Genomic DNA, 27,445 nt, shown 5'->3' with positions numbered 1-27,445 from the left:
AAGAATAAACAAATGGGACCTCATCAAAATTAAAAGCTTCTGCACAGCTAAAGAAAACAGTATCAAAATAAAAAGAGAACCAACTGTATGGGGAAAACATATTTGCCAATGATACCTCAGACAAGGGTTTAATCTCCAAAATATATAAAGAACTTACACAACTGCACTCTAAGAAGACAAGTAACCCAATTAAAAAATGGGCAAAGGACTTGAACAGACACTTCTCCAAGAAGGACATACAGAAAATCCAAAGACACATGAAACGATGTTCAATATCGCTAGCTATCACAGAGATGCAGATTAAAACCACAATGAGATACCACTTCACACCAGTCAGAATGGCCATCATAAACAAAGCAACAAACAACAGGTGTTGGAGAGGTTGTGGAGAAAAGGAGACCCCAGTGCACTGTTGGTGGGACTGCAGACTGCTACAACCACTATGGAAAGCAGTATGGAACTTCCTCAGAAAACTAAAAATGGGTCTGCCTTTTGACCCTGCTATTCCACTGCTGGGACTATATCCTAAGAACACTGAAACACCAATACAAAAGAACCTTTGCACCCCGATGTTCATAGCAGCACAATTTACAATAGCTAGGTGCTGGAAGCAACCAAGATGCCCATCAGTAAATGAATGGATCAAAAACTATGGTACATTTACAGAATGGAATTCTATGCAGCAGAAAGAAAGAAGGAGCTCCTACCCTTTGCAACAGCGTGGATGGAGCTGGAAAGCATTATGCTAAGCGAAACAAGCCAGGCAGTGAAAGACAAATACCACATGACATCACCTTTAACAGGAACCTAAACAACAAAACAAAGAAGCAATCAAAATATAACCAAAGACATTGAAATAGGGGACAGACTGACAGTGACCAGAGTGGAGAGAAGAGGGAATTTCAGGGGGGAATGGGTAGGGTTTACAGGAACAAATTTAGAGGTCACATGGACAAAAACTAGGGGTAGGGGGTAATGGGGGGGAAGAGGGGAGGGTTGGGTAGGTGGGCTGGAATGGGAGTAAGTGGGAGAAAACTGTACTTGAACAATGATTTAAATAAAATTTTAAAAAAATTAGATACTGTGTGTAAAGGATATATCAAAGTGCCTTCATATATATATTTAGTATCTTTATAAACAAAGGGCTGTGGTGGTAGATGGTCTAAGTGAAATGAAAAGAAGGGAAAGTTCCCTGTCTTGAGTAAAACAAAATGTAGAAGTTGTTATGTATGCTTGAAAAAAAGGAACTAGAATCTAGAGAGGTATAAATAAAATAAACATATTCATTGATCTCAGGGATCTTACACAAGTTATCTCTTTTAGTTTTCAAAATAACAAAATACCATTGCATATTGTTCAGTATACTTTTAATTACTAGAGGTCTAAGCCTAACTCAAAATGGCTAAAGACAAAAAGAAGTGAGCAAGGGAGGGAGAGGGGAGGAAGGAAGGGATGGAAGGATGGGAAGGGAGGGAGGGAGGGAGAGAGAGAGAGAGAGAGAGAGAATCCTGAGGTTAAATGATGTATGAATGGTTTTCTCTTTCTTGCTCCATTCCCCCAGCTACAGGTACATGCTTCTCTCTTTCTTCTTATTTGTTGGCCTCATTCCCTCCTACTTCAGACAGGCTTTCTCTGTGAGCCAAGAAACATGGCTCTGGAAGCCCTAGGGCTATATTCTTGGAGAACACAATCCAACCAGAAGAGAGGCCCTCCCTTTTTCATGATTCCTATGTCAGATCTCAAGGGAGCATCTAGTTGAGCCCTGAGTTACATGCTCACCATTTGCCCAGTCACCAGGCTTAAGCACATAGGGTGCTCTGATTGGCACTAAAATAAGAGAACAAACTAAGCCCAAAGTTAGAATAAGAAAGGAAATAATAAGAACAGAAACGAATGAAATAGAATAAATGAACAACTTAACAAAACTAAGGCTGTTTTTGTTGGGAAAAAATCAAGGAAATTGACAGACCTTTAGCTAGACTGAGAAAAAAGAGATGAAACTAAAATAAATAAAATGAGAAATAAAAGAGGATACATTACAACTGATGCAGCAGAAATGAAAGAAATTATAAGAAACTCCTCCAGACAATTATAGGCCAACACATTGGATAATCTAGAAGAAATGAATAAATTCCTAGAACTATATATGATTCTATAAAGATTGAATTATGAAGAAACGGAAAATCTGAACAGACCAATAATGAGTAAAGGCACTGAACAGGTAGTCAAAAATGTCCCCCCCAAAGAAGCCTAAGACCAGATGGCTTCACTGGTGAATTCTACCAAGTATTTAAAGAAGAATTAATATCTATTCTCAAATTTTTCCAAAAATCAAAAAAATTGAAGAGAAGGGAATATTTTCTAACTCATTTTATAAGACCAGCATTACTTTTAAACCAAAACCAGGAAATAACACAATGAGAAAAGAAAACTACAGACCAATACCTAATGATTATTGATACTATAATTCTCAACAAAATACTAGAAAACTGAATTCAAGAGTACATTAAAAGGATTAGACACCACAATTGCCTGGGATTTATCCATAAATGCAAGGATGGTTCAATATATGCAAATCAATAAAAGTGATATACCATATTAACAAAATGAAGAAAAAAATCAAATGATCATCTTTTAAAAATGCAGAAGAATAATCTGACAAAATTTAACATCCTTTCATGATAAACACACACATACATACAAGCTAGAAATAAATAGAAGGAAGTGACTTCAACTTAACACAGGCCATATATGAAAAGCCCACAGCTTCGCCCTGGCTGGTGTAGCTCAGTGGATTGAGTGTGGGCCTATGAACCAACCCATCAGTGGTTCAATTCCTAGTTAAGGCACATGCCTGGGTTGAGGGAAAGGGCCCCAGTAGGGTGTGTGCAAGAGGCAACCACACATTGATGTTTATCTCTTTCTCCTTCCCCTCCCCTCTCTCTAAAAATGAATAAAGGGGTGTCATCTTTTTAAAAAATGAAAAGCTGACGGCTAACATCATAATCAACAGTGAAAAACTAAAAGCTTCTTCCTAACATCAGGAACGAGACAAGGATGCCCACTCTATTCAATACAGTGCTGGAAGTCTAGCCAGAGCAATTCAGAGCCTATGCTCTTGACTTAGCTCTACGCTGGTGACTGTGGTCTCCAAACTAGACTGCTGTGACAAAAGAGGGTTAAATCCTACCTCCAGAAGGCAGCCTTCACACCAAAGGAGAGAAGTCTTAGGAAGTGCAAGTGTTGATCAACATAGGAAAGAACTTTGTAAGAACTGGAGTTTTTCAAAAATTGAACAGAAGTTCTAGGATTGCTCTGATCTCAGATGGAGCTCCCTAGGAAAAGAATGGGTAGATACCCCTCTGCCTTTGTGGATGAAGCAAACAGGTCCCCTCACTCCAGCAGAGCTGTTTCCCAGCTGTTTCCCACAGGGCCCCATATGCTCCCTGTGGGCACAGGCTCACACACCAGGATGTAGAGTGCCCAACACTGTATCGAGCTCAGAGGTGCTCCTGCCCTACTCTCGCAAGTGCAAGCACAAGTCCCTCAACACAAGCCAGCTCGTGGTGGGTTGGGCTGTCCCCATCCCCACAGGAAAGGGGTGTCTATTAAGCCAGGGCTGGGCTCCTGAGAGCAAGAGTGGCTGGAGGCAGAGGTGGGCTGTGTATCTGGAAGCAGCTTTGACTTCCTGATGCAGGATGAGTGAATTCAACTCTCTTCCAAAGGTCATTGACAGGAGGATATTGTCTGGAAACATTAGAACACACAGTTTCTTCAAATCCAGTTTCCCCTACTGTTTTAAAAAGGGAAATGATTTGAAATACAAAAGCTCATGCTCATGAGAAAGCTCAGTTGGCAGGAGGAAACTAATGCATTCCTGTGGTATAACTGACACTTTTTCTGAGAGGTTTTTTTGAGGGGATAGAGAGGGGTTGGTAAATTTTAGACTTTTGTGCTCCCAACTTTGACTTCCAGGCATCTGCAACAAAAAAACCCAATGCTTTCTTCCCCTGCCAAGCTGTTCTCAGTGGAACTGCTGTCCCATGAACCCCCAGCCTCCAGGTCTCCCCATACTCACAGGTGAGGAGAAGCAGCACCCTGGCAAAGCCAGCTCTGAGGTGACCTCCTTTCTCCTCTGCCACAGCCCCAAAGTGCCTGCCTGCTGTTCTCAACTTCGTCTGCCCTCTCTGATGGCCACCAAGCTGCCAGGGCCCTGGTTCTCAGGGCAAGTTAAATCAAATAACCAGTGACCATATTTTCAATAATTATAATAATAAAGTCTTTGTCATTACTGCTGAAATAGACTTTCACAGAATGGATTTACTTGTAACTTAAGAAGAATTTTCTAATTATGAGAGTTTTGAGTCTCTAAGAAAAATTAGTAAGGGTTTCCTTCTGTCAGTATGGGCATCTATCCAAAGATCCTTAAAAGCACTTGAACATAAGCTGAAGAATTTTTTATCTCTTTCTGTTATGTGGTTTTCATGTTACAGAATAAAAAATAGATCTAAAAGGAATCTTTGAAAGCAGAAGTTCCAGTCTTCTTACTCTAAAAGCCTGTGTGAATGTGATGTGGTCGGTAGTGAATTGTAAACATGGAAGGACCCTGAGCTGAGCACAGCATGGGATTCTGGACTGGATGCTGACACAGAAACCAGCCATTGGTGAAAAAGCTGGTGAAGTCTGAATAAAGACCGTACTTTAGTTCACAGCATTGTACTAGCAGCAGTTGTTCAGTTTGTGACTGCTCTACGCTCACAGACACTCACATCAGGGGAAGCTGCGGGAAGCATACATAGCCCCTATCTGTGCCATCTATGCAACTTGTCTGTAAATCTAAAACCACCCCCAAATAAAATTATTAAAAATAAAGAACAGATTTCCACTCATTAATATATTTCTCTGAGTCAAATTTGTTATCTATGAGTGATGAGACATTTTTAATACTTTAATGCATATTTAAATCAGCACCTTCATTCAAGATTTCCAAAGATTAAACTAACCAGCAAGTTTCTGTCTCATATTTAAAATAAGATTTAATATAACCCAAGACATAATGCCTGGCTTCTGAGGACTGCCAGGCAGGGTGGGTGGACCCTGACCCTGAAAAGGCCACAGAGAAGTAGGCAAGGGATGGCAGGCTGTGGACAGAGGAGTCACATTAGGCTCAAAGGCAGATGAGACTGTGACTTGAATATGCTTTTCAAAGTAGAAACATATTTCCATCTATTAAATTAATGCATCACCTCCAATGCTGCACTGACTCAGAGTGTAAGGAATCCACATACTCATTAAGGGACCATAACACTCATACTTGAGAAGCTTCTTGAATAATTCAGACCAGCTACATCAGAGGTCAGCACACTTGTTCTATAGAGCCAGATAGCAAAAATTCAGATTCTGTGGGCCACATAGACTGTCTGCAGCAAAGTGTTTCAGTTTTGTGTGTTTTTAAAAACTCTTTAAAAATGTGAAAACTACTCTGGGCATACAACATGGAAGGACACATACAAGACATAGACATGGACCATGGCTGCTAATCCCTGATCTCTGTGGATGTCTCCAATTATTATGTTTTATTAAAATGTCTCAAATGAAAAAACATATTAAAAATCCTGTTAAAAACCTTGTCCTGAGAAGATAAAACACTCTCAGATTTACAGGGCCATTTCATGAGTCAGTTTTGTTCAGACCATGGCCTCTGTGGGTTCCAGGTGGTTGGTGGGGTTTGTGCAGAGAGCAAGAGGCTTACACAGCTTGGGGCTCAAGGACATTCTTTGTGGCTCAGAGGATCCCCATAACTCAATGAGCATGGAGGCTCCAGTCCCTGGAGAATGGAGGGCTGGCTGGCCTCTTTCCCAGGTACATCTGTGAATCTGAAGGTGCATACCTGTCATGCACCTGAGCTCAATGGCTGGCTGCCTCCCTTCTCCCCTCCCCTTCCTGACCTTCTCAGACAGCACACCCAGTCAGGGTCTCCTGAATCTCCGGTGAGACCCACTGTGACTATGAGGATGCTGAGATCAGGTGGACAGAAGAGGACTGTCCAGTCTTAATGGGACCATCATTGGCTTACTGATAATGAGTTATTCAATGCCCCAGTTGCTTAGGGTGTTTGCAGCCTCTGACAAAGAGGAAGGACACAGAATGAAGGATGTGCTTGAGATGCCCTAAGCCACATCTCCCAGGTACCAAGGTTGGATGCTGATGCTTTTCCTTGCTGAGAGCTCCCAGCAGGAGCTGCCTTCCCACCAGGTGGCAAGAACCAGACACTGATGCTCTTGTTTCCTGCTACCTCAAGCTGCCTATCCTCTGGCTGTGACCACAGTCACTGTCTTTTCCAGATCTTGAAGGGTCCCAGCCACATTCTAAAATTTATGTTTTCTAATATGGAAATGTTTAATATGTTGCCTTGTGAGCTGTATTCCTCTTAACAGCTGGAGAAATAAAGAGTAGAAGCCTGTAAGTACTGAGGTCCTATATAGTCTGAGCATCTGTTTTATTTAAGTGACAGGTTGCTCATAATGCCAAACAAATACTGAAAGGGGGAAACATTAGTTAAATCAGTCACTCAAAAAAAATATCAACAACAACCATCACCTCTGAATTATAAGGAAGTTCATGTGAATATATTCTATATTATTAATTATAATCTAATCAATTTATTTAAAAATTATGTGTTCAACTACATTTGTAAAAAAACAATAAAATGACCTGTGAGCATTAAGATCGAGGGACAGAGTCTCAGCCTTGCCGCCCAGAGACTAGAGCCCCAATTGTTCTGCTGCCACCCACTCAGGACACAGAGCATCCAGTCACAGATAGAGAGGAGCTGGTACAGAAGGTCAACCTGGCCAAGCAAGCTGAGCGATATGATGACATGGCAGCCTACATGAAGTCTGCAACTGAGCAAGGAGCCAAATTATCCAATAATGAGGGGGATCGTCTCTCAGTTGCTTATAAAAATGTTGTAGGAGCCCATAGGTCTTCTTGGAGGGTCATCTCAAGTATTGAGCAAAAGACAGAAGGTGCTGAGAAAAAACAGCAGATGGCTCCGGAATACAGAGAGAAGATTGAGACCAAGCTGAGAGGTGATCTGCAATGATGTCCTGTCTCTCTTGGAGAAGTGCTTGATCCCCAGCACTTCACAACCAGAGAGCACGGTCTTCCATTTGAAAATGAAAGGGGACAACTACCATTACTTGGCTGAGGTTGCTGCTGGGGATGACAGGAAAGGGGTTGTGGATCATTCACAACAAGCACACCAAGAAGCTTTTGAAATTAGCAAAAAGGAAATACAGCCAACACATCCTATCAGATTGGGTTTGGCCCTCAACTTCTCTGTGTTCTATTATGAGATTCTGAACTCCCCAGAGAAAGCCTGCTTTCTTGCAAAGACAGCTTTTGATGAAGCCATTGCTGAACTTAATACATTAAGTAAAGAGTCATACAAAGCACGCTAATAAAGCAATTACTGAGAGACAAGTTGACATTGTGGACATCGGATACCCAAGGAGATGAAGCTGAAGCAGGAGGAGGAGAAAATTAACCGGCCTTCAAACTTTTGTCTGCCTCATTTTAAAATTTACACAGTAGACCATTTGTCATCCATGCTGTCCCACAAGTAGTTTTTTGTTTACGATTTATGACAGGTTTATGTTATTTCTATTTGAATTTCTATATTTCCCATGTGATTTTTATGTTTAATATTAGGGGAGTAGAGCCAGTTCATATTTAGGGAGTTATGTTTTCATCTTGGGGTGGCCAATATGGGGATGTGGAATTTTTATACAAGTTATGTTTGGTGTAGTACTTTTGGTACATTGTGGCTTCACAAGAGCCAGTGCTAAAATTGCTTCCATGTCTAAGAAAAGGAAACTGCCTACACATTGGTTTGTCCTGGTGGGGAATAAAAGGGATCATTGGTTCCAGTCACAGGTGTAGTTGTTGTGAGTACTTAAAGTTTTGGAGCACTTAGAGGGCCCTAGTAGAAATGGCTGCCCCATGGATGGATAATACATATTGAACCATGTGTGTATCTGTGGAATACTCAGTCTCAATGTGCACGCCTTTAACTACAGTTGCAGAAGTGTTCCTTTAGTTGTGACCCAACTTGCTCTGGACAAGGGCAGAAATGGTTCACATTTCATTATTTGTAAAGTTATCTGCTGCTTGCTTTCATTATTTTTGCTACACTCATTTTATTTGTATTTAAATGTTTTAGGCAACTGAAGAACACATGTACAAGTAAAGATGCATTAAAATTAATTGCTTGATATTCATTACTGTATGTATATCAAGTATAGCAGTAAAACAAACAAAACCCCATGAATTTAACTTTTTTAGGGGTTCTTTTTGCTTTTTGGGGTTTTTTGTTTGTTTGTTTGTTTTGGGTTTTTTTTTTATACTTGCCTAACATGCATGTGCTGTAAAAACAGTTAACAGGGAAATAACTTGAGATGATGGCTAGCTTTGTTAATGTCTTATGAAATTTTCATGAACAATCTAAGCATAATTGTTAAGAACATGTGTATTAGGGTCATGTAAGTGGAATAAAAGTTTTATGAATGGACTCTTGAACTACTTCTCTACAGCTTTGCATGTAAACTAGTCTTTTTGTTCTAAAACTTCTCTCAAGGAAATTGTACATTTTTGGAAATTTATTCCTTATTCCCTCTTGGCAGCTAGTGGGCTTTTACCAAGTTTAAATACAAAGTTTATCCTAACAACAAAATACTACTACCAGAACTACTGTTCCCAACCACATCCCATGCTCCTCCCCCACCCAGCCCCCTGGAATAAAAGATAGTTTTGGGGTTTGTTTTTGTTTTTGTTTTTAAGATGTGGGATTGATTTTTTAAAAAAGGGTAATGTGTTTGTTCCATTTAAAATTTTAGCACATGGCTTTTTCTAAATTCGGAAGTCACAATGTTCTTGGCCCACCATGACACTGGATTGTGTTAACTGTCAGTTCTGTGCTTCCAAATCACTTTTGTTTCTAAGAATTTCTTGATACTCTTATAACCTGCCTTTCTATTTGTCAGGTGCACAGGATTACCTTTTTTAGCCTTTTGTCTTGGCTGAAACCATTCCTTCTTGGTGGCCATATACTTGGGGGAAAAGAGCGCATGATCTTTCTTGCTCCACTCAATGTCTAAGGATACTCTACTTCCTTTGCTTGCATCCCAAAAGCTATTTCCTTCCCTCAAGTCTCCTTAGTTGATGAGGTTTTGTTACCTCTTGTTACCTCCCTATAAAACTCTACCGTCCTGAAAGGTCTGTCATTGGCTGCTTTGAAATCCTCCTTCTTCTTTTCTTCTTTAAATAATGGGGCTAAGTTATACCCAAAGATTACCCTATAGATTATTTCCTCAGTACCTTGCAAAAACACCAAACAAAAATACCATTTGAGAAGAGGTGTATTTTTTTTTCTTTTAGAATATAAGCTCCTCAGGAGCAGGGACAATGTTTTCTTGTATGTTCTATTGTGCCTAGTACACTGTAAATGCTCAATAAATACTGATGATGGGAGGCAGTGAGTCTTGATAATAAGGGTGAGAAACCAAAATTCCAAATACTATTTTGTTGCTTGTTTCATTATGACCTCAGATTAATTGGGAAATATCAGCCCTTTAGGACAACTGTCTCAAGTAAAAGTATAATGGAGGCCTTGGGGTCTTCCTTTCCAAGGAGAAAATAACTCATGCATTTGGGACAACATCATAATGCATCTTCACTCACAGCTCTTTTTTCTTTATTGATTTCTTCTGACCCCCAGGCCAAGGACATAAAATAATCCATAGTTTAGGAGAACTAAGCTAAACTGAAGAGACTGATCTAATTCAAGTAAATTATAAGTAAAATCTGAACCTTGTCACATTTGCCTATTTTATGTGTGTCAGTCAGTCAGTCATCTACTAAACTAGTTTGATTCTGAAATAAATTGTGATAATACTTCATTAATAATAGGTGTTCATATGTTTCTACATAGTAGTTTCCAATAGGTGATTCCAACCTGGGATTTTTTTTTTTTGCCTTGGACTTGAAAAATAAAATTTTTGTAATTTATTTCTTTAAAAGAAAACAATAAAGTGTAGGGTAATCTACACTTGTATTTTAGTTGCTCACCCTACTGCAGGTCACCAGAAACATCAAAAATTTAACTCAACATACATCACTATTGGAGAATTGTGGGCTATCATTGTACCGACTTTTCTGCTTAATAGCAATTAAGTGGAGGACAACCTCCCTCTGTTTTCCTTCTTTATCTCCTCAAAACTGAGTCAAAGCATCTATGATCTAAGAATCCACATACATATGCATTTTCTCAGTCTATGGAAAATAAAAGTAAAAATCCTAATATGTTGGGGGAGGGGTTCAAAAACATCCAAGAAATGTTTTTCAAATCCTGAAAAAAGACTACAATGATGCAAAATTACAACCTCACAGCAATTAAAGCAGTAATATACTAACAAAATAAGCACATGAGTAAAATAGAATGGAAAGGCCAGAAATGGACCCAAGTATTTATGCAATTCAGTATCTTAAAGTTTAATGACCAAAGTGAGATGAACTGTTAAGATGGAGGTGTAGGTACATATACTTTGCCTCTTCACACAACCAAAAGAAGGATAACAAAAAAAAAAACCTTTTAAACAAAAAAAAACCAGAACTGCCAGAAATCGAACTGTATGGAAGTCTGACACCCAAGAAGTTAAAGAAGAAACACTCATCCAGGCCAACAGGAGGGGTTCAGATCGGCAGCTGAGGTGGAGTGGACTTACGGCAAGGCAGTGTTGGTGGACCCTGGTGGGCAAGGTGGCAGCTGGTGGAGTGGGCAGTCCCACCTTTGCGTGCAAATAAACTGGGAGGAACTGGGGAGCAACACAGACTGCACAACCCACAGTTCCAGCACAGGGAAATAAAGCCTCAAAACCACTGACTGAAAAAAATCTGTGGGAGTTGAGGTGGCGGGAGAAACTCCCAGCCACACAGCAGAGTTCATTGGAGAGACTCACAGAGTCCTAGAACATACACAAACCCACCCACCTCAGAATCAGCACCAGAAGGGCTCAATTTACTTGTGGGTAATGGAGGAAGTAAATGAAAGTTGGGAGAGAGCTGAGCAAGAGGCATCATTCTCTCTCAGACCCCTCCCCCACATGCAGCATCACAGTGCTGCAGCCAAGTGGGTTGCCCCTCCCTGGCAAATACCTAAGGCTCCGCACCTTACTACATAACAAGTGTGCCAAGACAAAAAAAAATGGCACAAATGGAAGAACAGATCAAAACTCCAGAAAAAATACAACTAAGTAATGAAGAGATAGTCGACCAATCAGATGCAGAGTTCAAAACACTGGCAATAAGGATGCTCGCAGAAATGGTTGAGTATGGTCACAAAATAAAGGAAAGAGTGAAGGCTATAAAAAGTGAAAAAAAGGAAAATGAACAGGGAACCAACAGTGAAGGGAAGGAAACTAGGACTCAAATCAATGATTCAGACCAGAAGAAAGAAATAAACATTCAACCAGAACAGAATGAAAAAAAACAAGAATTAAAAAAAAATGAGGAGAGGCTTAGGAAACTCTGGGACAACTTTAAATGTTCCAACATTTGAACCACAGGAGTGCCAGAAGGAGAAGAAGAAGAGCAAAACATTGAAAACTTATTTGAAAACATAATAAAGGAGAACTTCCCTAATCTGGCAAAGGAAATAGACTTTCAGGAAGTCCAGGAAGCTCAGAGAGTCCCAAAGAGGTTGGACCCAAGAAGAAACACACCAAGGCACATCATAATTACATTACCCAAGGTAAAAATGAAGGAGAGAATCCTAGAAGCAGCAAGAGATAAGGAGACAGTAACCTACAAAAGAGTTCCCATCAGACTGTCAGCTGATTTCTCAAAAGAGACCTTACAGGCAAAAAGGGGCTGGAAAAAAGTATTCCAAGTCATGAAAGGCAAGGACCTACATCCAAGATCACTCTATCCAGCAAAGCTTTCATTTAGAATGGAAGGGAAGATGAAGTGCTTCCCAGATAAGGTCAAGTTAAAGGAGTTCATCATCACCAAGCCCTCATTATATGAAATGTTAAAGGGACTTATCTAAGAAAAAGATGATGATCAAAAATACAAATAACAAACTTACAACTATCAACAATCAAACTTAAAAAATTGAAAACAAAAACTAAGCAAACAACTAGAACAGGAACAGATTCACAGAAATAGAGATCGCATCAGGGGTTATCAGCGGGGAAGGGGAATGGGAGAAGGGGAGAAAGGGTACAGGAACAAGAAGCATAAATGGTAGGTATAAAATAGACAGGGAGAGGTTAAGAATAGTATAGGAAAAGGAGAAGCCAAATAACTTATAATGTATGACCCATGGACATGAACTACGGTGGGGGAGATGCTGGTGGGAGGGGGAATACAGGGCAGAGGAGGAATAAAGGGAAGAAAAAATGGGACAACTGTAATAGCATAATCAATAAAATACATATTTTTTAAAAAAGAAGATGGACTGTTGAATAAACCAATGAACAATTTGGGGAAACTGAATTCCTATCTCATTGCTTATGACTAAATAAATTCCAAATATATTATAAAGATTTAAATGTAAAAAGTTGTGAGCATTTTTATATGTTTGAGGATAACAAAGGCATTAAAGCTAGAAACCATAGGTGATTTTGCTACATAAAAAATTGAAATCTTATTTTTGGCATAAATAAATAAAATGTGGATAGTTAAAAAAGGGCAAATTAGAGAAAATGTTTACAACATAATTAATGAATATGGATAGGAATAAGGTTTATAGCCCAATAAAACTTTTTAAATGAATAGAGAAAAATCAGTATCTGGTGAAAATATTGGACAAGGTGATAAATAGGCATTTCACAATGAGATTCAGGCTCTCCAGTTAAAAAGATACAAGTTAGAAACACAAATAAGGTTTCTTTCACCACCTCACACTGCCTGGGACAGAAGCATGGATAGAACTTGGAATTCATTACCACAGGCAGCAGGAGGGGCCACCTCATAAGCTGAGGTCAGCACCAGGGCCTGGCCAGCCAGGTCGCACCTGTGCACAGGAAGCATCAGGCACCCATCCTCTGGCTATACAGCTCGCTGTTGGTCAAGTAGAGTGTGGTCCTGACTTGAGCCCCTCTGACCTTGTGCAGAGTACTAGGTCCCAAGTGCAGTTTAGCTACAAGCATCTCCTCTGACTCTCTGAGTTCACTTTCAGGAATTCATTCCAAAAGATCCATCAAGGATCATAGATGTAGAGGCAGAGGTGTTTGTGGCTGGGTTGTTCACAACAGTGAAACCCTGGAGGCAATTAACTGTATCATCAGGGTTGTAACTCTTGGTTCATATATTCAAGACAATACTGTGTATGTAGACAAAAAGGAGGTGGAATAAGAGTATTCCCACAACCTGCTTTCTAATATAGTAATCAGGTGACAAAACATATAACCACACTTATATTTACATGTCTCCATATGGAGACAGATAACTAAAACCACATCAAGACAAGTTTAAGAACAGCTGCCTCTAGGGTTGTGATTTGTGGTGATTTTTATATTTTACTCTCTTTAGTAAGGTTTTTATTAGATACATATCATCTTTGGAAAACCAGAGTTCTTTATGGACTCAGTTCTATTTGCAAATTTTGTTCCCATTTATCTCTACCTATCTAATGGCCCCCAGACTTTCCTTATAATCAGTTTTGTCTTTCACTCAAATCAAAGAGCCCCAACTTGAAGAGGAAGGACTGGGGCCTTCAGGGCCCATAGGTTCAAAGGTCAAAGAGTGTAGATAACTTTGGTTAATCACTCCTTTCTTCAACCTCTATTTGCCAGTCAAACTTTACAGAAAATTGTTAATAATTACAAAAGACATTATTTTGAAAACTTTTTTAATTTTAAAAATAAATATGACTTATTCAAACTAAAAAAAAAACCAGTTTACCCATTCAACCTATTTCCCAACCCCTTGTCTCTGGAAAACACCAATCTGTTCTCTGTACCTATGAACTTGGTGTATGTGTGTGTGTGTGTGTGTGTGTGTATTTTTTTTACATTCCACATAAGTGATATCATCTGGTATTTGTCTTTTTCAATTTGACTTATTTCATTTAGCATCATGCCCTCAAGGTCCATTCATATTGTCACAAATGGCAAGATTTCATTCTTTTCTATGAATGAATAATATTCTGTGTATATATATCAAATCTTATTTATCCATTCATCTGTGAATGGACACTAAGATTATTTCCACATTTTGCCTATTGTAAATAATACTGCAATGAACATAGGGGTGCATATATCTTTTTCAGTTAGTGTTTTTGTTTTCTTCAGATAAATACCCAGAAGTGGAATTGCTAGATTATGGTAGTTCTATTTTTAATTTTTTGAGGAACTTACATACTGTTTTCCATAGTGTTTGTACCAGTTTACAGTCCTATCAGCAGTGCACAAAGGGTTCCCTTTTCTGTATGTCCTCTCCAACACATTTCTAGTTTTTTTAATAATAGCCATTGTAACAGATGTTAAGTGATAACATATTGTGGTTTTGATTTGGATTTCCCTGATGATTAGTTAATGTTGAGCACCTTTTCATGTACCTGCCAGCCAACTATATGTTTTCATATACCTGCTGGCCATCTGTATGAATGAAAAGAAAAACACTTTTCATTCTTATCTGAGTTTCAGGGTGGTAACCTTAGCCCAGTCAGCCCTGAAAATTTAAGTTGGTCAAGTTTTTCAAACATTATCAAGGGAACACATGTGCAGTAAAACAGGAAATGCCCATTCATGGAACTGAAACATATTTGAGTTAGAAAACACAATTTCTATTCTTTGTTTCTAGGCATAGTTTTTTGGGTACACTCAAAATAGATTATGATTCTGTTACCTGAGAGAGACCTGAGTCAGGCCCCCTACCACAAGCTTATTCTTTGGTTCTTCCCTTGCTTGAAAGAGGACTCAAGCAAGAGGCAACAGGTATAGTGGAAATGAGATAACAAGCTTATTTATGAAACACATATGAACACAAAGTTGCAAGCCAGCACCCAGCTAGTCTTAAATGCCCCACGTATAGAGGAAATGAAGTTGTTAGTAAGTTTGTTAGTAAGTTTATTCTATACACTTGAGCTGAGGCTACAAGTGGGCACTCAGCTAATCTGAGTGTGCTGATTCTTAGGGTTCTGGGGTTACGTAGGAATGTAAAATCAGCTTTTAGGTTCCCCCTCACTCTTCCCTTCTAAACCTTGGGAATAATGTACAGCTATAAAGATTTTAGTTTCTCAGCTGGTAAAGGCTCTTTTTCTTGTTAGTGAAGCTGCTATAGAGGCTCCCTTTCCCAGCACAGAGTCTCAAGGACTCCCCTCCTCCTTGCTTGTGATGTTTAAAACACCAGGCAATCTTACCAGACCAAGCTCAAGACTGCTGAGTGAGTGGGTGAGACATGTCTCCCTCCTTCTCCCAACCTCAGTTTACTACCTATCCTACCTAATAATTCATAGGGTAGTGATATTTAATGGGATTTCATTCCAACACACTTAATGCTTTACATTAGAAGACTTAATTTTTTTCAAGAATCATTCTAAGATTACATGTAGTCTTAAAGGAGCAAAGTCCATTTGAGTACTACTGAAATGAAAGTAAAGTAACAGTACTTTGTCACACAGTGTCAGTTTTGTACATTTAATTTTCTACTGCCTGGAATAGGCATTGATAATCTCTAGCACGCCAGCCAAAGGGGACACAAAGATTATTTGTCTGGGTGGGTATGAGTAGGTTGCCACTAATACTTCAGCCCCAATGACATCACAAATAGGCAGTCTGTGTCCTTTGCCTCTTCCCTCTGTTGGATCCTTTTTCCTTCTAGTCAAGACCCTCCTCCTCAGCAACCACCTGCCCTATCTTCCCTTCTGCTAAGAGGTACATGTTGCTCTCCCTGCCCCCAGACACTTCATAAAAACCCTCAAATTTCAGTGCCTCAAGAAAAAAGAAAAGGAGAGTCAGAATTCTGGAATAAGAAGTATGAGGAGTCTGGTGGAAAATCTACTCAGTGGAACAATTATTTAGCTGGAAGGAAATATATATATAAGAATATATATATTCTTATCCAAACAATTTCAAATCTTTGAAATTTGTCCTAAGTTCACACAGCAAATAGAAAAATATGTATTCAAGAAAAATTACAAAATTTCAGTAAGAACGAGAGCAAGTGTGTCATTTGAGCCATGACCCGAAGCTCCTCAAGACAGAAGCCTCACTCTGGGTGGATACAGCAAGGAAGGCAGGCTCCCTCTCCCAGCTCCCAGTCTATAGTTGTGGTTTCGGTAGAAGGTGCAGGCCACCAGGATCTCTCATCATCCCCATGGCCAGCTCCATGTTGCAGAAATTCTATGCCAGGCAACTTCTTCCAAAAGAACATAGGGTCGCCCACATATACAACAGAAGTTCCACAGGGGAAAGACTAAGGCTACCATCCCCACCAAATGCCCTGCTAAGAGAAGGTATCACTCCAGCAGAAGCAGGCCACAGTCCTCAACCCCAGCCCCAGTACAGGAACACAGAGGTTTCTCCCAGGGGAAAAGTAGACTGTAAGAACAACAGGCTCCCAGCTCTCCCTACAGGCACTAATGTTAGTTCATTATAAAAGAACATTCAGAAGTTCACACTTAATGTTCTTGTTGAAAACAATGGGCATCCTGAAGGTGAGCAATTACAAGGAGGCTGCTAACCAGGATATCAGTAGCAACAAGCAAAACACAGACCCCTCTAGAAGATTAACAGAGAGAAGCAGGACAAGAGGAACTAAGAAGAGCCCTCCTGAGTAGGGGCAAACCTCAGAGATTGGTGATATCTGTCCCTGCAAAGAGAATAAATTTTAACTGGATGAGAGGGTGAAGTACGTTATATCCCAGTGTGTCATAGAAAACAACAAAGAAATCAGCAGGCAATTGACAGAGGCTAAAACCTGGATATGACACCAAGAGCAAACCAGCCAGAAGCTCATCAAGGAGATCAGAGAGTCAAAGAGAGCAGCCTCAGACCACAGTCATTCCTGGTGGTCAGAGATACTGTTCCACATCCCAGACTGCATCCTCTGGGGAGCAACATCACAGGCTGCCCACAGCCAGGAACTAGTCCAGCCAGGAGACTAGAGAAATGCACAAGCCAACAGGCAGACATCAACAAGCATGTGGGGGGAGGGGCCGGTGTCCAGACTTGCCATATATGTTATCATATTTTTCGGACTATAAGACGCACCTTTTGACTGCATTTTTTGCTCCAAAAATTTTCCCCTATTTTCCTTCTCTAAAACCTAGGCACATCTGGGGTCTGCACCATAAGCTGCACCTAGGTTTTAGAGGAGAAAAATAGGGGAAAAATTTTTGAAGAAAAAATGTGGTCAAAAATTATGTCTTATAGTCTGAAAAATGAGGTACCTCAAGTGTCCAGTCTTCAACCAAAAAAAGAAATGAGACATGCATTAAATCAAGGAAGCATCACCTGTACACAGGAACAGAGAGCAGGCAACAGAAAGGGCCTTTTTAGGACCAGATGTATGAACCTGGCAGACAAAGATTTCAAAGGAGTTATATAAATATGTTCAAAGAAGTAAAGGAACTGTGCTTAAAAATTCAGAAATTCAAGACAATCCAAAAACAAATGGATCATGTTCATGGATGAGGGTATTTAAAATTGCTAATATGGCAATATTCCCAAATTGATCTATAGAATCAACACAGTCACTGTCAAAATCCCAGTCTCTGTTTTTGCAGAAACTGTCAAGCTTATCCTAAAATTCTTATCACAGTGCAAAACAAGCATAATAGCTAAACAATCTTGAAAAAGAACAAGATTGAAAGACTCAAACTTTCCAATTTCCCAGGTAGGTGACTACATAACAATAGTAGTTATGACTCTGTAATTCTGATATAAGGATAGATAAATAGATGAATGAGACAGAATTTAGAGTCCAGAAGTAAACCTTTGCAGTCATCTTCAACAAGTGTGTGAAGACAATTAATTGTGGGCAGAATACAGCTGACTTTTGAACAACACAGGTTTGAGCTGCATGGAACCACTTACAGGCTGATTTTTTTTTTTTCAGTAAACACATACAGTACTGTAAATGTATTTTATTTTCCTTATGATTTTCTTAATAACATTTTCTTTTCTATAGATTACTTTATTGTTAGAATGCAGTATATAAAATATATAACAGAGACTGAAGATGGCAGCAAGGTAGGAGGGAGCAGATTCCACTTCCCCTACACATGGGAGAAAATCCTAGCCAGTCTACAGAGGAACAGAGCAAACAGCCACAGAACCCCAGCATATATGAGGATAGGGGATCAAAAATTGTAAAGGACATTGAAAAACCAGACAGTAGGAGAGTACTTCAGGACAATAAGGTCCTTGGTACCAGTTCAGGGACCAGGGCGGCTACAGCCCCAGGCCTGGTGCCTGCTGTCCAGGCCTGATGCCCAGCTCTCTCCCAAGAACAGTGCACTTGGGAGACTGGGTCAACTGCTCCCTCCCCTGCCAAACAAGGATTGAGCAGCATGGGGAGAGACCTGGTTGCTTAAAGTCACAGAGAGGGGAATAAGGACTAAGTGGCAAACACACAGGGGCTGTGAGTACCCACAGAGGCTGTGGACACTAGCTGGGGCGAGTTGAGAGTTGGGCTGTGACACCCTGATGCAGATAGTCCCCAGTGTGGTTAGAGAATGGGGCTGTGCAAGAGGCCAGGCCTCTGTATAGAGAGGCAGGCTTGAGCAGGAGGAATTTCTCAAAAACAAAAAGTGAAAAAAGAGACACTTGGCAGCTGTTTGGGGAATTCTCTTGCAACACCCACTCGACCCCACCCTCCTCCCCGCCCAGTAGAGCTGACTCCCGAGGTGGTTCAGAAGGCCCTGCACAAAGTACCATAGCCCTGGGAAGAGTGTATGCCCAAACTTGAGGAACTGGAGGTGGCCCTGTGGAGCGTGCACGCCCACAAGCCAGGGAGAGTGCACTCTGCAGAACGCCCCAAGCCCAAATCCAAAGCCCCAGGGAGAGGCACCATTCATAGCCCCAGGGGAAGTGCTCACCCAAACCTGTGGAACCTGAGGGACCAGAGATTGCTGGGGGAGCTGGGCTGGAGGCTGACTGAGTGCAGATCAGGAAGAGAGAAAAGCAAAACCAATCTCCCCTCAGCCTGCTGAAGCCAGGAGGTCCAGCAAAACTGGTTTGGCCAGTTTGAAACAAGCAAGAGGCTTTTTTTTAAGGGTTTTTTTTTCATTTTTACTTACTTTTTTATCTTTCAACTCCTTTTTCCTCTCTTTCCTTCTTTCTTGTTTTATTCCTTCTTCCATTCTTTCCCATTTGATCTCTTCTTCCTTCCTTCTTTCTTTTTTTATCTAATTCCCACAAATGAGGAAAAAAAAACCTGGAACTGTGAAAAAACCAGAGTTGGACCCAAAGAGGGGGCATCCCAACAGCTGAGACAATGAGACAAATTTCACTTTGCTATTACAGAGAACCTGCAAGTTACTGCATATTTGTATCATTATTTTTTCATTATCCTTACATCTTCTATTTTATTAGTATTTTTGTATTCCTTTTCTTTCTGTTCAGTCTTCTTTGTTTGGCTGGTTAAATTGTATCATTTAACAGGTTTCCCCTGTTCTCTCATTCATAGTGTATTCCTAATTTAATGTCTTTCACTTCACTTGTGTTCCATTACCACACTACTCAAAGTCCTATACACCCTATTCTTGTTATCCAGGTCACATAGATTCTGTCATATTATTGTTGTAAATAATAGCTGTTCCATACAATTGTAAATACTACACAGCACCCCTCCAAGATTTTAGCTCACTTCACAGTTTCCTAAACTCTCTTCCTGCTGTGGCTAACTCTATTTACTCACACACTACAAATATTTTCTATCCTTTACTCTCACCTTACCTCAGAATCTGACTTCCACAAGCTCCCTGCTTTCTAGATCCAATTCACAATCCTTCCCTCCCCAACAAGAGTCTTATCTTCTTTCCACCCTTTCTAAAAAGTGGCTAGCTGGGTGGAATATCACAGTTAACACTATACATAGCCAAGGGATTGTTTATTTCTAATCTATGGGCTGCTACTGTAAATATAATAGAATACTCTCTTGCTGTCTTAAATCATTTTGCCTTCTCCCTCTAACTGATCACAAAGAAGAGTAGCTGGAAGCTATGAACACCAGGATACCCGCTGGAAGAGGAAACCCAACAACAAATGAACCACCAACAGATAACACAAGAAGGTGAAGGAGGGAGTGGAAGCCACACTAACCTCAATCCAGGACCTATATGGAAATACAACTAAATAGTTCAGAAAATACCCAGACCAAACAATGGAACAAGAGCAAGAAAGAATCCTCAAAACCTTGTACACAAGGAAGAGCCAGCGTCAAAACAACCTGCTCACACCAGAACAACAAAATATAAGAGGTGGTGGACAAAGCAACCCTCAGTCAACCAGCGGGAGGGAAGTAACACACCAAAGAAAGACCCAACAACAATCAAAACACAAACACAAACACAGAGCCAACATAAACGAAAGCCCAAGACCAGTGAGCTCGGGAGATCAAGGAGAGGGCACCACTGAATCTCACAGGTATTCTACCATAGAAGTTCACACCATAAACCCAGAGAATCAGAACAGATCATTTTAAGAAGCTGAGGCTAATGAGAAGAGTCTCATGAATGATGGGAAGACAAAGAAACAATCCCCAAATGAAAGGAAAGGAGGAAGCCTCAGAAATAAGGCTAAATGAAATAGAGGCAACTCAACTATCAGACATTGAGTTCAAAGTAATGGTTATCAGGAAGTTCAATGAGCTCACAATGAATTACCAGAAACTACAAGGAAACTACAGTGAACTCACTGCAAACTATATCAGTATGAAAAAGGAAATAGAAACTAACAACAAGGGCCAAGAGGAAATGAAGAATACAATTTCTGAACTGAAGAACACAGTAAAAGGAATCAAAAGTAGGATCGATGAAACAGATGGGAAGAGTAAGCTGGAAGACAAAGTAGAAAAAAAGAACACCCAGAAAGAGCAAGAAAAGGAAAAGGGCCTCAGAAGGAATGAACAGAGATTATGAGAAATGCAGGACAATATGAAACATAATAATATCTGTATAACAGGGTACCAAAAGGAGAAGAAGAAGAGCAAGGGATAGAAAACCTGTTTGAAAAAGTAATGATGGAAAACTTCCCTAATTTGATGAGAGAAAAAGTCACACAAATCCAGGAAACACAGAGAGTCCCAATCACGAGGAACCCAAACAGGCCCACTTCAAGACACATTATAATTAAAATGGCAAAATTCCAAGACAAAGAGAGAATCCTAAAAGCAGCAAAGGAGAAACAGGAAGTAACATACAAGAAAGCCCCAATAAGGTTAGCAGCTGAATTCTCAATGGAAACAATCCAAGTCAGAAGAGAATGGCAAGAAATATTCCAAGTAATGAGAACCAGAGGCCTGCAACCAAGGCTACTTTACCCAGAAAGGCTCTCAATCAAGATAGAAGGCCAGATAAGGAGCTTCCCAGACAAAAGAATTCTAAAAGAATACACATCCACCAAACCAGCTCTGCAAGAGATGCTAAAGAAACTGTTTTAAGGAAAGGAAGGAAAAGAGAGAGACAGAGAAGAACACAGGTATGAAAACGGCAGTGAATAACTACCTATCAATAATAACTTTAAACGTAAAGAGATTAAATGCTCCAATCAAAAAACATAGAATAGCTGAATGGATAAGAAAGTATGACCCACACATATGATGCCTACAAGCAACCCACGTCAGGATGAAAGACCTACACAGATTGAAAGAAAAGGACAGGAAACAAAATTTCTAAGCAAAAGGAGAGGAAAAAAAAAAGCCAGGGTAGTAATACTCATATCAGACAAAATAGACTTCAAAAAAAGGGCTATAAAAAGAAACCTAGAAGGTCACTTCATAATACTCAAGGGAAGAATCCACCAAGAAGACATAAATATTGTAAATATATGTATATATATGAACCCAACATAGGAGCACCCAAATACATAAAGAATATCTTGGCAGACTTCAAGAAAGATACTGACAGCAACACAATTATAGTAGGGGATTTTAACATCCCACTGTCAAAAATGGACAGATCTTCCAAACAAAATATCAATGAAGATATCGTGGCATTCAACAATGCCCTAGATGAAATGGACATAACTGATATATAGAGAGCCTTTCATCCCAAAGAAGCTAAAAACACATTCTTTTCAAATGCACATGGAACATTTTCAAAGAGAGACCACATGATAGGACACAAAACAAGCCTCAACAATTTCCAGAAAACTGAAATCATATCAAGCATTTTCTCCCACCACAAGGGATTGAACTTAGAAACCAACCCCAAGGGAAAAAACCCAAAACACTCAAAATCATGGAGATGAAACAGCATGCTATTAAACAATGAATGGATCAAGAATGAGATCAAGGAAGAAATAAAAAAGTTTCTGGAAACAAATGAAAATGAACTCACAACAACCCAGAACTTACAGGTCACAGCTAAGGCAGTACTGAGAGGGAAGTTCATAGTGATACAGGTCTAACTAAAAAAGACAGAAACATTTCAAACAAAAAGCCTACCGCTACACCTACAAGAACTCAAGAAACAACAACAAAGAGAGCCCAGAGCAAGTAGAAGGAAGGAAATAACCAAGATCAGAGTAGAATTAAATGACATAGAGACTAAAAGCACAATTCTAAAGATCAATGAATCCAGGAGCTGGTTCTTTGAAGAGATAAACAAAATCAACAAGCCTTTAAGTAGGCTCACCAAGAAAAAAAGAAAGAGGACCCAAATGAACATAATCAGAAATGAAAGAGGAGAGATTACAACTTACACCACAGAAATACAAACAATTGTAAGAAATTACTACAAGGAACTGTATGCAAGAAATTTGAAAACCTAGGTGAAATGGACAAATTTCTAGAAAAATATAATCCTCCAAAACTCAAAGAAGAAGAAGCAGAAAGCCTGAACATATCAATAACACCTGATAAAATTGAAGCAGTAATCAAAAATATCCCAACACACAAAAGCCCAGGACCAGATAGTTTCACAGGAGAATTCTACAAAGCATTTAAGGAAGATCTAACCCCCATCCTTCACAGACTTTGCCAAAAAATCCAAAATGATGTAAGACTCCCAAACACTCTTTATGAAGTGAGCATCATCCTAATCCCAACACCGGAAAAAGACACAACAAAGAAAGAAAACTTCAGGCCAATATCGCTGATGAACATAGATGGTAAAATCCTCAACCAAATATTGCAAACCCCATACAGCAATATGTAAAAAAGATAATACACCATTGTCAAGTGGGATTCATTCCAGGGATGCAAGAATGGTACAATATTCACAAAACAATAAATGTAATACATCACATAAACAAAAGGAAAGACAAAAATCACATGATCATATTAATAGATGCAGAAAAAGCATTTGATAAGGTACAGCACCCATTTATGATAAAAACATTCAGCAAAGTGGGAATAGATAGAGCATTCCTCAATATAATAAAGGCCATACATGAGAGACCTACAGCCAACGTCATACTCAATGGGCAAAAACTAAAATCTTTTCCACTAAGATCAGGAACAAGATAAAGTCATCCACTTTCACCATTTCTATTCGACATAGTATTGGAAGTTTTATCCATAGCAATCAGACAAGAAAGGAAATAAAAGGCATACAACTGGAAAGGAGGAAACAAAACTGTCATTGTTTGCAGAGGACATGATACTGTACATAGAAAATCCTATGACTCCACAAAAAACTGCTTGACCTAATAAATTAATTTTTCAAAACAGCTGGATACAAAGTCAATATTCAGAAATCAAAGACATTTTTGTACACCAACAATGAAACAGCAGAAGCAAAAATGAGGAAAAATATCTTCTTTGATTATAGCAACAAAAAAAAAATACCTAGGAATAAACCTAACCAAAGAGGTAAAAGACTACACAACACTGAGGAAAGAAATCAAGACACAAACAAATGGAAATATATACCATGCTTATGGATCAGAAGAATTAACATCATCAAAATGTCCATACTACCCAAGGAGATGTACAGATTCAGTGCAATACATATTAAAGTACCAATTGCATATTTCACAGACATAAAACAAACACTTCAAAAATTTATATGGAACCATAAACAACCCCAAAGAGCTGCTGCAATTTTGAGAAAGAAAAGCAAAGTAGGAAGGATCATAATACCTGATACCAAACTGTACTAGAAGGCCACTGTAATCAAAACAGCCTGGTACTGGCATAAAAACAGGCACATGGACCAATGGAACAGAACAGAGAGCCTAGAAATAAACCCAAGTCTCTACAGTCAATTAATATTTGACAAAGGGGACAGCAGCATAAAATGGAGTAAAAATAGCCTCTTCAACAAATGGTGTTGGAAGAACTAGACAGCTATGTGCAAAAAAAATGAAACTTGAGCACCAACTTACGCCATACACAAAAATAAATTCAAGGTGATAAAAGATTTAAATATAAGCCATGACACCATTAAAGTCCTCCAGTAGAACATAGGCAGGAAAATCTCAGATATGTCATGCAGCAGTATTTTCACTGATATGTCCCCTAGAGCAAGGGACATAAAGAATAAACAAATGGAATCTCATCAAAATAAAAATCTTCTGTGTGGCTGAAGAAAACAGTAATAAAATGAAAAGAGAACCGACCATATGGGAAAACATATTTGCCAATGATACCTCAGACAAGGGTTTAATCTTCAAAATATATAAACAACTCACACAACTCCATTCTAAGAAGACAAGCAACCCAATTAAGCTTGGACAAAGGACTTGAACAGACACTTCTCCAAGAAGTACATACAAAGGATCCAGAGACACATGAAAAGATGCTCAGTACTGCTAGCTATCAGAGAGATGCTAATTAAAACTACAATGAGATACCACTTCACACCAGTCAGAATGGCCATCATAAACAAAGCAACAAACAACAAGTGCTGGAGAGTTTGTGGAGAAAAGGGAACCCTAGTGCACTGCTGGTGGGATTGCAAACTGGTACAACCACTATGGATGTGGATAAATGACTGCAGGAGGAAGAACACCTCGCTGGATACCAACACCATCCAGATGAAGGCCAAGAAACTTTATGATAGTTTTGCGGAAAGCATGGACGTTCACGACAGTGACGAGGATGAAGATGATGATGCAGAAGCAGGACCATCAAGTGCTTCTCCCCCCAGACCAGCCCCATTTGTGCCCACAAGGGCTGGTTTAACAAATTTCAGAGACACTTTGGACTCAAGAGCATTTCTCTGCATGGAGAAGCTGCCTCTGTGGATAAAAAGCAGTGCCAGCAACTCCCCATAACTATGTTCGTTACTCAGATGAAGAGATCAGTTATACCTACGCCATTAGCAGAAACAGGAGTTACAGCCCAGTGTGAAGATACTTCACCACCTCATGAAGTGCCTGATGAAGTGGTGCCTTCAAAAGATCTATAATGCTCTTCTTGGCTGTGGAAAACAGTATGGAATTTTCTCAGGAAACTCAAAATGGATCTGCCTTTTGACCCAGCAATTCCACTGCTAGGATTATATCCTGAGAACCCTGAAACACCAATCCAAAAGAACCTATGCACCCCAATGTTCATAGCAGCACAATTCACAATACCCAAGTGCTGAAAGCAACCTAGCTGCCCATCAGTAAATTAATGGATCAAAAACATATGGTACATTTACACAATGGAATTCTCTGCAGCATAAAAAAAGAAAGAGCTCCTACCCTTTGTTGACAGCATGGCTGGATCTGGAGAGCATTACACTAAGCGAAAGAAGCCAGGTGGTGAAAAATAAATACAGTGATCTCTCATCTATCATGGGAGTTAGGTTCCAGAGACCCCCACGATAAGTGAAAATCCACAAAGTAATGGTGTTATATTTATTTTATTATTTATATATATTTTAAGGTTTTATAAACACTTCCCACACTCCTATAAACCTTTCCCACTCATTTATAAACCTTTTCCACACTCCTATAAATACTTTATATGCTCTTAAAATAGCTGTAGAAGAGTGTAGAGTATTTTCTATACTCTTAAACCTACATAATTTTAATAACATATAAGATTCTATATGGGTACTCACCAGTGAAGTATACTACAACTTGAATGATGAAGATCATGAATTATGCAGCTGTGCAGTACTGATGGTGATGAAGGTGATAATGATGAGATGAATGTACTGCACAGCCAAGAAGAGCATTATAGATCTTTTGAAGGCACCACTTCATCAGGCACTTCATGAGGTGGTGAAGTATCTTCACACTGGGCTGTAACTCCTGTTTCTGCTAATGGCGTAGGTATAACTGATCTCTTCATCTGAGTAACGAACATAGTTATGGGGAGTTGCTGGCACTGCTTTTTATCCACAGAGGCAGCTTCTCCATGCAGAGAAATGCTCTTGAGTCCAAAGTGTCTCTGAAATTTGTTAAACCAGCCCTTGTGGGCACAAATGGGGCTGGTCTGGGGGGAGAAGCACTTGATGGTCCTGCTTCTGCATCATCATCTTCATCCTCGTCACTGTCGTGAACATCCATGCTTTCCGCAAAACTATCATAAAGTTTCTTGGCCTTCATCTGGATGGTGTTGGTATCCAGCGAGGTGTTCTTCCTCCTGCAGTCATTTATCCACAGGGCCAATGCAGAGTCCATCCTCACAATGGCCTTATTGCGGGAAGTGACCACCCTCTTTTAAGTCTTGTTAAAAGTCATTGTCACCGTAGACCTAATATTCTTCACATCTTTCTTTATGTAGCAAACAGTAGATTCACTGATCCCATAATGACGGCTTACAGCTACATAGCTTTTGCCTTCCTTTAACAAGTCGAGAAGTTCCACCTTTTCTTTAGTGGTAAGCATATTCCTCTGGCACTTGGGTTCACTGCCAGAAGCCTTAGAAGGTGCAGAATGTTTGGGTGGCATCATAGGGCTTGAAATAAATTAAAACTTTTACAAAAAATTCACAAAAACACAGCACCACAGAGCAACACTATGTGCAGCGATCAGATGTCAAAGTGAAGTGGACAAGGAGAGATGCTGAATGTATGGGCACGGTGCAAACAGACCGATGCTATAGTCACTGAGCCAATCAGCATCCAAGATACAAAACACAGTGCTATGGTTGGTCACCTTCCATTCCATCAGCCAATAGTGTGCCATGTACAATCTCACATTGGCAAACTTGCGCAAGCGGTAGTGGCGTACTGTATTTCCATTGTGTACAGTACAGTATTGGTCCGCTGATGAAATATATACTGTATTTTATTTCAATTTAATATTCTTTTAATATGTTTGAATTAACTTTTATA

At 39.7% G+C, this 27,445-nt stretch overlaps 1 pseudogene; it reads left to right on the top strand.

The window, feature by feature from the left end:
- Positions 1-6,865: 6,865 nt before the first annotated feature.
- On the top strand, positions 6,866-8,314 carry LOC114512538 (annotated as a pseudogene).
- The last annotated feature ends 19,131 nt before the right edge of the window (positions 8,315-27,445 follow it).

The sequence above is a fragment of the Phyllostomus discolor genome, chromosome 3, assembly GCF_004126475.2.
Source record: "Phyllostomus discolor isolate MPI-MPIP mPhyDis1 chromosome 3, mPhyDis1.pri.v3, whole genome shotgun sequence".
Taxonomy (NCBI): Eukaryota; Metazoa; Chordata; class Mammalia; order Chiroptera; family Phyllostomidae; genus Phyllostomus; species Phyllostomus discolor.
This window is presented reverse-complemented; position numbering and strand designations above follow the sequence as displayed.